This window comes from Falco punctatus (genome assembly GCF_963210335.1).
Source record: "Falco punctatus genome assembly, chromosome: 5".
NCBI lineage: Eukaryota > Metazoa > Chordata > Aves > Falconiformes > Falconidae > Falco > Falco punctatus.
The window spans coordinates 76,183,689-76,195,967 of NC_137584.1; positions in this window are offsets into that span (position 1 = coordinate 76,183,689).

The window sequence follows — 12,279 nt, forward strand, 5'->3', positions numbered from 1 at the left end:
TTTGGAGTTAAGAAATGAAACAAGATATAATCACTGTTGTGTATTTTCCTATACAGATGCTACCTTAGAAAGAAAACTAACCCTACCTTTTCTGCCCTTTTGGTCTGAATACAGACATCCTGACCTAGGATCTTCTTCACTGCATGGCTTCAAATGAAGGTATAAGCTGAGGAGATCTTTGGATGAGTGGGAAAACAGAAGTTGCTGGATTTTTTTTTCCAAAGGTCTTTGTGTATGTGTGTGTGTGCATATGTGTATTTGTATAAAATGCTCTAAAAAAAGGTCATGTGTCTTACTGCCCATGGTGGGGGCATATCCTACTGTTTAGGAAGATATTGATATTTTTGAATGGCTATAGACAATAGGGAAAATGATAAATCTATGGTCTCTCTTTCTTGCTTATCCAATTCCTCTACCCTGTTGGAGGAGTTGGCCTTTTAGTGACTTTAAATTGTCACAGGCTTTATATATATGGTGGCTCCTCTCAGGCCCATGGGCAGCTCATCTATAACTTTTGACTGTTCTAGGAAAAATGTATACTGCTCAACTGTTTCAATGAATATTGACGTATGACTCATATCCCTTCAGCGTTTCGTCAGACCTTCAGCCCTCAAGTGAATACCCCAAAAGAAGTAATTTGTTTGGTCAGATTTCCACAGACTTGATCTTCGGTGAAGCTTGACAACTTTTTTTGCCAGAAAGCAGAATGTTTTGTGTCAGCTGAATTTAGCTCTAAGTGACCAAGAAGAGTTATTTTGGACACCATCAGGGCCACACTTTTGACTGCTTCTGGATTTCCTCCTTGGCTGAATCCTTTTCAGCAAGGTTCTAAAAGATATTTTTGGTGGTTAAAGGGACTAGAAATGCCTCCACCTGGCCTGCTCCATACTCTTTTGAATTTTACACCTTTGTGAATGAATGGCTGTTTTCTGCTTCTCATCTACCTTAGGCATCTGTTTAGGCCTGGGTGAATTGGCCCGTGAAGATGTCTTTCTCTCCAATAACTCTAGAGTCATCCCACATGATTGCCTAGATGAAACAAAACATCTGACTTTCAAATGTCTCTCTTTAAAGGGGGTGAATCCCATCCTAAGTTAGCAATTTTATATTTTGGAAGCTGCAAATACAAAACTTTCCCCCTCTTCATCTGCTCCTAATTGTTCTTTTCACTGCTTTTTGGTATTTTGTGTGTTCCTTCTTGTTGCGGATGACTGCCAACTGCTTTTCATCCACCAAACAAGTAGATTATGGCACCATTTCAATGGAGTGATTTAATATTCTATTTCAAGAGAAATTCTGCTCAAGTTTTTGGCTTTGATTCATTGATGTGGAGAAATTGCCTTGTTAGTAATGATGTTTTATATAAAGCATCTAAAGACCTTTATAAAGAGTTGCCTGAACTAATTGTTTCTCTATTTTGTAATACTACTCAATACATTAAATGATTCAGGGGCATTTTATAGCAGTCCTGGTTCACTTCTACCTTGCTTTGGGCTGATGCAGTTAAACAGACATTGCGCTACCAGAGAGCCAAGCAAATACTATGCTTAAATAGAAGCAGTTTTAGGAAACGAGGGTTCAGCTTTGTCTTTGGAATGGACATCCTCATTCTTACTGTCATTATGTAATTTTCCAGCCGTGAGTCCCTTGCTGGTCATCAGACCTCACCTCAAAATGAATTGTCTCAATTCAGTGCAACTCCCTGAGATCACCATTTAGGATACAGGCCCATCATTACTACTGATATCCTTGGAGACTTGTCCCAGGAGTGTAGTACCAGGAAAATTTTGCTTGAAATAGTTTTTACTTCATCTGTAGTATTTGTGCAACCAAGCTAGAATTGCTTAGTAATTCTAGTCTTTTTTCTGTCTCTACCATTAGTCTGAAAATCTCGACCTCTTGAAACCAGGGAAAAAAAAGTAGCTTGGAAGAATTTCCATAATTTAGGATAGGAAAAATGAAAAATATCTAAAATATTAGGTTTAGATGTCAAAGATGGCCTCCATTATCTATCTATCTATCTATCTATCTATCTATCTATCTATCTATCTATCTCTTACCAGATAAGACCTCTGTATTTTTGATCCTTTTGTTGGAGCTATTACTTGAGAATCATACAGACTGTTTCACTTTTCACCAACAGGGGCTGTAGAAACCAATTTTTTACTCTTTTCCTAATCATAGAATTCACATCCACAGAAATGTCATTTTTATAGGAATATAAATACAAATATGAATATAAATATTGAGGTTAATTAATACCAAAACCTATTATTACTACTTTCATTAAGAAAACCCCAACAGAATTCTTCCTAGATGAGTTCGAAGTTTAGTAACTACTTAGATCAGAACTGAAATCAGTTTCATTCTATGTTCAATTTTCTGCTAAGCATGTTTTTTGTTGTAAGAGCTTCTGTGTAAGGAAAAAAATTCTGAGAGTAAGAACAGAATTCACACCATTTGTGAATAATCGAGGGACATCTCTTTTCCCTAATGAGTCTTGTCTTGTAATTGTATTTTTTGACTGTAATTCCCAAGTGGAGAAAACTGATGTACGCATATATATGCACACATACCCACACACTATACTCTTTGCCAGCTAAGTAGGAAAGACTGATTTTATATAACATGATGTATGATATTCCAAGCAACACAAGACACTGTGCCATCTACTAGCATGCCAACAAAACTGCTCTCTGAATGCTAAAAGAAGCAGTAATTATTAGCTGAGTTCATCCTCATCCCTTACCTTGGTAAGTCACCAGTTTCCTATCTCTCATGTTAACTCAAAGGAAGTTTATATTGACAAGAAACCCAGAACAATCTCCTGGGTGACTCCCTATCTGCTGGAAGCTGCAGCAGTTCCATTCTTTTTGCTTCCTACTGTCACAGCAAGCTGCAGGCAGAAGCACAGCAAGCACTTTCCTAAGGGAGCAAATGCCAAGCCCATCTCCCTTTCTGCTTTGCCTGTGATTGTGACTACGAGTCAAGTGAAACCACTGTAGTGACAATGGAACGTTTCTAAAGCAGGCCAGATTTACATGCCAAAATTCAGAATAAGCCTTGTGCCTATTTACTTTGTTAGACTTCTGACCACATTATAACAGCAATTCATTAAAATTCTTGATCTTTGATACTATTCACCTGATAAGATGACAATAATGATCCTTCTGGACTTGAAAAATGGATATTGTCATAGTTAAGATCATGCTTGGTGTAATCATGCTTATATACTTGGCTTTACCAGGATGGTTTGCACAGGTGTAGCTGAAAGAAGAATTTGGCTTTGGGTTGCCATTCTCAAAAGCAAGGTGGTTTTCTTTGTGACAACAATTTACCTTCCTCAATAAGAATTAGATTAGCTAGATTATTTCCTGAAAATAAAGCTTGGAAAAAACCCCAGCTTTTTCCATTACAAAGAGAACATCAGCCAAAGAATAAACTGGTTATGAGCCTTTAAGACGTACAACACCAGACACACAAATAGAAGCGGGAGAGGAAATGTATAGCGCCAACCAAATTTGCGCAATAATTAATCACAAAACACTTTGCCTTCAAACTGAACTACAGCAGTGCAGTACTGGGTAAATTTTATCCTCAGAGCCCTACTTCGCATGGGGTTCTGTGAGGCTTAATTAATGAGCCTTTGTATTGTGGTGGTTGGAGATCCTCAGATAAAAGAAATTGATACACAAGTGGAAAAACAAACAAATGAACAGAAAGGGAAACAGGAAAATAATAAATCTCTACATGGGCTTGCCAGAGTTAAAATGCCATTATTTCAGCTGTGATTAAAGGATACAAGCTTTAAGAAACTGCAGCAGTGAGCTTCCTCTGTGGCAGAACACTGTGGTTTTATGACATAAAATAGGGCTGTTGAGTTGATTAGCAACAGTGTCCCTTAAAAAAAAAAAAAAAAGAAGCAGCTTCCTATTCACATTCGGCTTAAATAATTAAATCGGTATTTACAAATTCTGCTAAGATCTTTTGTTATTTCATTTGGCATGTGTTGCTTTTTTTTTTTTTTTTTTTTTTTTTTTTTTAGGACTAATAAGTAAATTGCAAACATACATTATTCTTCACCATTCTCCACTCACTTTCCTCCCACTGGCAACCAATCTACCAGAATTTTCTTCCATTTCCATTAATTGGTCCTTAGAGAATCTCCCTCGCATACCTTTGCAGTGACAGTCAGTGAACATTTCTTAGTAATACTGAGTCAGAAGCCCTGTGATAGCTCGCAAGTCACATATTGAACTGGAGCTGTACTACTCCCTTCCATTATGTTTAATGCATGAGGTTTCTTAAATGGCATGGCTCAGGTGATGGATCATACTTTTACTTCCACAGTATCATGAGTTTCTCTGGTTATTTCTATAAGATATTTATATATATTTTTTCCTAATGTAATGATTTCCTGGCAGTCCATATCAAGTACAATAGCATGGCAAGCAAGTTAGCCTCATGTTTTTTGAAGCTGCACAATCACTCTGTCTCAAGTGACCATAGATCTACAGGGGAGAGGTAAAAAAAAAAAAAAAAACTAAAAAAAAAAAATAGCCACAACTCACAGACACTGATATTTTTAACGTTTGAAAATTTTGAACTGGAAATTTCAGTATAGTATGGAATCCACAGATTTTTGCAGAATTTAAGTAATCCATGACATCTTTTATTTTAAATGCATATTGCTTAGCAGTGCTACAAGGTCCCAGGTGAAATCAGGTGCCTGCTGTGCACACTGCTGTACTTAGACATACAGGAAAAAAATAATTCTTTACTAGCCCAGAGAGTTTATAATCAGAAGATGTGAGAGAAGCAATTATTCTCATTTTTTTGGAGGAAGAATTAACATGCAGAATGATGAAGTGTTATCTGGAGACAACCTTCTATATGTATCTAATTTATTTGTTGTGAGGATTTTAGTTGTTACATACTGAAAACAGTGGGGTGGTTCAGGCTGGTGCAAGCTTCCTGCAACTGTTATCAAAACACGTAGGTTAGCAACCAAGGGTGAAATTTAATACTTCTAATTGTAGCAGTGGGAATAATTTCAGCCACCTCTGGTTGTGCTGAATCCACAGCAGGTCTTTGCCCACTTGATTTTCAGCTGCCAGTCCAGAAAGGTGAACGTACAATTAAGTCGTTACATCTGCTAGCCCCAGACAGATGTCTTATGCCCTGTAAGGCATATCAAATACCACTTTGTGCACTATAATGGGTTTTGAGCTCAAATCTAAGGAAATTAGATTAAATTTATAAGTATGAAGAGAACCAATAGAGCAAGCTAGACACCTCCAAGGGCTGATTTCGTCCTTCCTAACAGTGGTATCTGGAAAAGATGGGTTGGTTCACATTCTGGAGGGACCCAGCCCTCTCCCCTAGGAGCAGAGGAAGGCTAGAAGCTTGGCTTATGCAGGATACATATCACTGAGGTACCTAAATTCATCTGAAACCCTCCTCGTGTGACTGATAAAAATGAAGTAGATAAAGCTGCTTTCCCTTTCTCCTTCTCCTACACTTAGGATCGGAGCCATGAAAGGTCACTTGAAATTCTTAAGACATAAAGACACTGAGGTGTTTTGAAAGAGTAGAGCAGTTCTATATACCAAGAAAAAATCTTTTATGACACCTGACTGCAAATCCTTTTGCTAGAAGGGGCTATAACTGACTTTATGTCTGTACAGCAGTTCTCAGGGTGAATTGTTACCTTGCTAAGGCCTCTCTCTGCTGCTGCAGTAGGAGTGGTAAATAGGGATATTGTTGGAACCATTAATTTGTGTTCCAAGGGTGGAAAGCACTCATATTACAATAGAATGACTTTTTGTAAAAAACATTATCAAGAACCACAGCTATTCCACAAACAACCCAAACATACTTATTATTACATATGTCACAGAATCATAGAATCACAGAATCGTAGAATGGTTTGGGTTGGAAGGTATCTTAAAGATCATCTACTTCCAACCCTGCTGCCATAAGCAGGGACACCTTCCACTAGACCAGGTTGCCCAAAGCTCCATCCAACCTGGCCTTGAGCACTGCCAGGGATGGGACACCAACAGCTGCTCTGGGCAACCTGTTACAGGAAAGCTAAGAATCAGATAGTGGGCAAATATATTACTTTCCCTGGTACTTTCTGTGCTTTTTCTTGAGATGGATTGCATCTGCCTTCATCTTCTCTTGTACCTATAAAGAGTGTCTGGGAATAAAGTGATGGGTTCCCAGATGCAGCTGGAAATGGTAATTTTGTTGATAGAAATTGTCACTGTGCTGAGTTCTCTTGTGGATGGTGTTCAGCTGTGGATTAGTAGCTCACAGATTACTGTCTGTGTTTGGCTTCTCAAGGTGCTGAAGAAATGTCAGTGTAGTGATGACCTTCTTCTTAATAGCTACAGCTCTTCATGCTAGGAGGTGGTGATTGTGTAAATATCCTTGAGTGTGAGAAGACTGGGTGTTTAGTTTCTGTATATACAAGAACAACGGCAAGTATTTGCTTTTTTCCTCATGCCTTTGAAGCTATTTTACTTGGCCCAGCTAGGTTTTATTTGGCACGTATACCATCACGTTAAGCAGAGCCAGGGTTTGTTCCCAAACACTGGAACTTGGTCATCTGTACTATTTACTTATTAATGAATCATTTTGGCCTGATCCAGCTAGCAGTCTGAAATAATTCCTAGGCATGGTCAAGAGTTAGAATGGGCTAGAGATCATTCTCAGCAGGTAGTTTAGGTGTTGTCACTGTGTTTTAAAAGGATGTGACCAGACTGTCCCCAGTTATCTTAAAGACACAGAACAGACCCTGGGACTCTAGTATATTGGTAAAGATGCAACCATTTGAAATACAAACACAATAAAAAGAACATCCTTCCCTCTTTTATAGGCACATATCCAGAGATTATAAAAATATGATCCATACTGAGTGCTTTAAGGGGAAAATATTAAATTCCCTGCCAACGTTCTATAGGAAAGGGTGCTGCATTCACACATATGTATACCAGAATTGTCCTCCTTGATGACAAAGTGCTATTGATATTCTTCATATGAAGTTGAAGCCCAGAGGTTTGGGTAAAATCATTCTCATGCATAAGAATATGATCCTTTATCAAAAGGGACCAATGATCCATGCAAGCCTGTCTGACTAGCATAGCCAGAACATTCTAGTTTCTGTAGCCAAAGGCAGCAGTATGGCCAGCATCAGGATTAGTGGTTACCTTGGTTCCCCCAGTTTCAGCCTAGATGATTATGTGACAGCTAGGTCAACTTGCCTTTGGCATGAATCTGGAGGGAGGATTAATTTTGTGCCACAGGTTTATGGTGAAATGCCTTAATCATTGCTACTGCTCCTCATGAATCCCATAGTTAAGAATGTCAGTTCTGTTTTGGAAAAATATTTATCCTGAAGTAACACTGTTTCCTTCTTTCCTTCATTCCTTTCTGCTTCCTTCTCCCTGTAATGAAATTTCAGTTGTTATTTTTGAGTCTCAGACATGACTTTTACAGTTTGTGTAAAGCAATTGTTTCTAAAGTTAAACTCCTTATGTGTTTTTTTTTTCCCCACCCATATGACAAATGAAAAATGCCTTTTTCCTGAAAAAAATTAATAGAAATTTGGTTTCTTCAACTTGGCAACAACTGGTGTAAAATTCTAAGATAGATGGGTGGATTTTTCTAATGAAGGACTACTCTTCCATTTTTTTTTTTTAAAGAGCAGGATTGTCCCAGATCAGCTGAAATCAAGGCCATGTTTTAAAATGTAATGACTGGATTTTGCATTGTGAATGCATACAAAGCAAGATGTCCCATATCTAGTAGCACAGCTGGAGTTTATCTATCACTGATAAAATGGGCAATGATTAACGGGATGAAATTCATTGGGCAATGATTAACGGGATGAAATTTGAAAAATGAAAAAATGAAGAAGTTCAAATGCTGGATCCTGCACATAGGATGGAGTAATGCCAGGTGCAAATGTAAATTGGGAGAGGGGTGGCTGGAGACCAGCCCTGCAGAAAGGGATCTGGGGGTGCTGGGACAGGAGGCTCAGTAGGAGTCAGCGGTGTGACCTGGCAGCCAAGAAGGCAAACCGCACCCTGGGGTGCATCAAACACCATCACCAGCTGCTCCAAAGAGGGGATTATCCCGTTCTGCACAGCACTGGTGCAACACCACCTTGAGTATTGTGTGCAGTTCTGGGCCCTGCAGTATAAGAAGGGTGTTAAGGTACACAAATGCATCCAGAGGAGGGCAACAAAGCTGGTGAAGGGTCTGGAAGGAACGTCCTGTGAGGAGCGGTTGAGGACTTTGTATTTATCTAGTTTAGAGAAAAGGAGGCTGAGGGGCAACCTCATTGCTCTGTACAGCTTCCTGAGGAGGGGATGTGGAGAGGGAGGTGCTGAGCTCTTCTCCCTGATATTTGGTAATAGGACTTGTAGAAATGATTCAAAGCTGCACCAGGAGAGTTTAGACTGAATATTAGGAAGTATTTCTTGACAAAGAGGGTGATGAAACACTGGAACAGGCTTCCTAGTGGGGTGGTTGATGCCCCAAGCCTGTCAGTGTTTAAGAGACATTTGGACAAGGCCCTTAACAACATGCTTTAACTTTTGGTCGTCCCTGAAGCGGTCAGGCAGTTGGACTAGATGATTGTTGCAGGCTCCTTCCAGCTGAAAATGTTCTGTTCTATTCTAAAATCTCCTTCTACAGAGACAGCACAGACACTTTTTGAAAATGTCATCCATTATGGTGGGGAAATGTATTTGAATTCTCCACTTCTTGTATATTCAAGGTTTACAAGTTTGATCTAGTGAAGTATTTTCTTTTTTAGCCATTCAGTTTCTCATTTGAGTTTGGATCAGGTTGTGAAGATGTCTAGGTACCACCAGTCGGTGAACGTGTGGTAAGATTTTCTGCAAATGAAACTGAATATAAATAACAAGAGAGGGGAGAGCAGGATGACAAAGGCTGGTGGTCTTAGAAATCAAGTGTCATGGTACTCACACCTTGTCTACAATGATTAATAATTGCTGTTAAAATGACCTGTAGCAAATCTGAATGACAGCTATCCTCATTGAATTACAGTGCTTTAAGGTACGGTATGTGTAGTAAGATAAAATCGGATGCCTTAAGCATAATTGGGAAAAGTTGCCAGATCGACAAGTAGAAATTACTGCTCCTTGGTGTTAATCATGTGCAGCAATTTTCTTTTAGAGACCCTATTTTTGAGATGGAAGCTTCTGATGCCTAAATTGGGAGCTCAGGGTAAGTCATTAATGGAAAGACATCAACAGTGAGTCTCATATAACACTGGAAACCAAAACCCACCAGGTATTCATATAAGCGCATCATGCTGACTGCTTCTAGAGCTAATAGAGAAAGATAATCCACAGGGGACTGGTTCCTATTTTATGAGATGCTGTCATATGCCATACTGAGTTGCAATCTAGAAGAACACCTTTCTCCAACTAGAGAAGGTGAATCTAGGCACCTCTGTTAAGTACCTGATGTTAATTGGATGTTAAAAATTTATAGGGCTTCAATGAAAGGCTGGGAAAGTTCACAGAGGAGAAATCCACAGGGGTTTCCTAAGGTGTGGATAACATGAGTCAAGAATTCTATTGGCCGTGAATTGCTGAAAGATGGGAATAGTACTCAAGGGGAGTACTACCTAATCTTGTTCTATGTTCTGTTCTTCTCAAGGCGCCTGTTTTGGGGCCATTTTTTAGAGACAGGTATGGAGATATATGAAGATGAAGATGTTTGATCAGGCCTTATAAAACTGCTCTTTCTTTCTGATATGAACATACTGGTTTGTGCTAGTCCTGATGTGTCATATCTCATCAATTCCCTAAAGCTGAGTGATATGGGAGAACACATTGCAGTATGTCAATCACATTACACTTATTTGATATTGTCTGAAATTATGACCATTGTAACTCTTGGAGTTAGACCATTGTAGAACGTGTTGATCTAATGCTATCTCTACTTGCTGTTCCTATAATAATGTTGGACATTGTGGAAAAAGTCATTACACTGTAAAACTGATGCACATTTAGACCTGCTGTCTATGTGACAGTTAAACTCAAGCATTGCTTCACTTTGTAATGTCTCATCTGTGTGATGAATCGTGGCTTTTTGGGATGGGGTGGGGACATGTGGGGAGGGATGTAGGGAATCAGTGGTTAATTTGCTTTGCAGCTATTTTTCTTTCTCTCAAAATATGAATCAAATGCCTCAAAATCATTGGAAAGAGACTCCAGATAGAATTAATCTAATGTAATGCTGATGTTGGAGATGTAAAAGTCTACCGTTGAGCTATTCACCCTGGGCTTATTTTGTGGTCAATGGAGAGGAATAGGTATTTCAAGGCTGTAACTGATCTCAGCAAAAGTAGAACATTCAAGTAGGTCAAATGAATCAAGCCTGAACGGGTCTGCTTCCTTCAAGGGCAGATGTAGATGTCTACATTAGAGAAGTCTAAAGTACCCCCTGAGTGCTATTCCATCCTTCAGCAGTTCAGAGGTACAAGCAATGATCAGCTAATTCACAGTCAGATTATTCTGAGTTCCACTAAGATGATAAGAACATAAGAGAGATTTTACTGAACCTCACTATCTATCTCAGCATGCTGTCTCTGATAGCTGTCGAAAAGCAGATGCCCAGGGAAGAGCTATAAAAACAGGGCTAACATATCATATTTCTTCCAGCTTCTTTCCCAGCCTCTAACCATCTGTAGCTTCAGAACTCTCTGAGCCAGACATGTTTTTGATGTGTTCAGTAATCAAGGAACGTGTCCCATCTTCCTGCAAACCAATGTTAAAGACTTAACCACGCACAGCATCCCTTGGTAAGCAGGCCCTCAGCTTAACTGCAGGCAGTGTAATGAACTTCCTTGCATGCGCTTTGTTCCTGCCTTCTGCCACTTTCATTTGAAACAGAACAAAGTGACCTGTTTCTCAATAAAGATAGCTGGTGTAGAAAGGCAGTCTGCTGGCTTTCTCCAACCTGAACCATGCAAAATATTGGTGACGGTATAAACCTGGGTGCTTCAGTAAGCTGTGCTACCTTTTGTTCTTTCAAACACCATAGCTGACGCTAGGGATCTGAACCAGGTGTCTGGAACTACAGTCCTTTGGACATTTCTTTATCTACTGTTGGAAAAAGGTACTCAGGTGTTTTGTGTTAGACTCCTGAACTGTGTTTAAGATAAACATTGTAAAGAGTGCCTTGTTCTGCTCTAATTCCAGTGCAACAGAAAGTTGTCTATGCTCTTTGGGTTGTGACGTGGCACATTTTACCTATTAGTAACTAGCATTTTGGTTTTGTTCTCAAATTTCATTTGCCAAAATTGCAATTGTTGAGATGTCTGTCCATTTTGTTTGATTTTCTTCTCAAAATTCTGGCATTTATTCACAGTTGTTAACCAAGCACTTGTTTCACAAATGGACTTTAAAGCTCAGTAAGAGATGAAAAGTTGAAGAATGACAAAGAACTAAGTCTGGCATATGGAATTTTTTGTGAGGATATTCTGAAGTAGAAGAAGTAAAAACTGCAAGTAAAAGCTGAGTCACTGTGTCTGCGTCAAGGGCTGAGAACAAGGTTTAATTAACCCCCTTGCAGAGCATGGCAATGATGTTAGACATGATCTGTTGATCATGGACAGTGTCTAAGGTATAATATATAAGAGAAATAGAAAAGTAACATGATTGGAAGACATGGAAGAGACAGAAAGGGAGACAGCTAGATGTTTTTGGAGGCTGATGACCACAAAGGAAACACCACTTTTTTATTTTCTTGTAGGATGTTGGCTTATGAAGAGAAAAGCTGCCGTACAGCTAAATCGTGATAAAGAGGAAAGAAAGCATGTGGGTGGAAATAAAAAAAGGAAGAAAAAAACTTGAGAAGGCCTTGTAAAGGTAAAAAACCAAATGTGAACAAATGAAACTATTTTTGTTCATCTGGTGATAATTGCTTCTGAGGCATTCCTTTCTTGTCTCTTTCTCTGTGTATTTATCCGGCCAAGAATTGGTTTCCTACCTGTTCTACAAGACTTCTGTGACTTGCCTCCTCCTTCCTGCCCTCTTTCTGACCCAGCTGAATTCTCTTATGTCTTCTACATGCCTGCTAATTTCCAAGTCTCTTGCTGCATGTTACAAACATCAGACCTGTCAGTCACAGCCATGAGCAAAGCCTAAAACAAAAAGTGCGTTGAACCTCCACCTTCACACTAATACTTCATGTATAGACTGATTTGGAAAGGTCGGTTCCATCTTTTGTTCC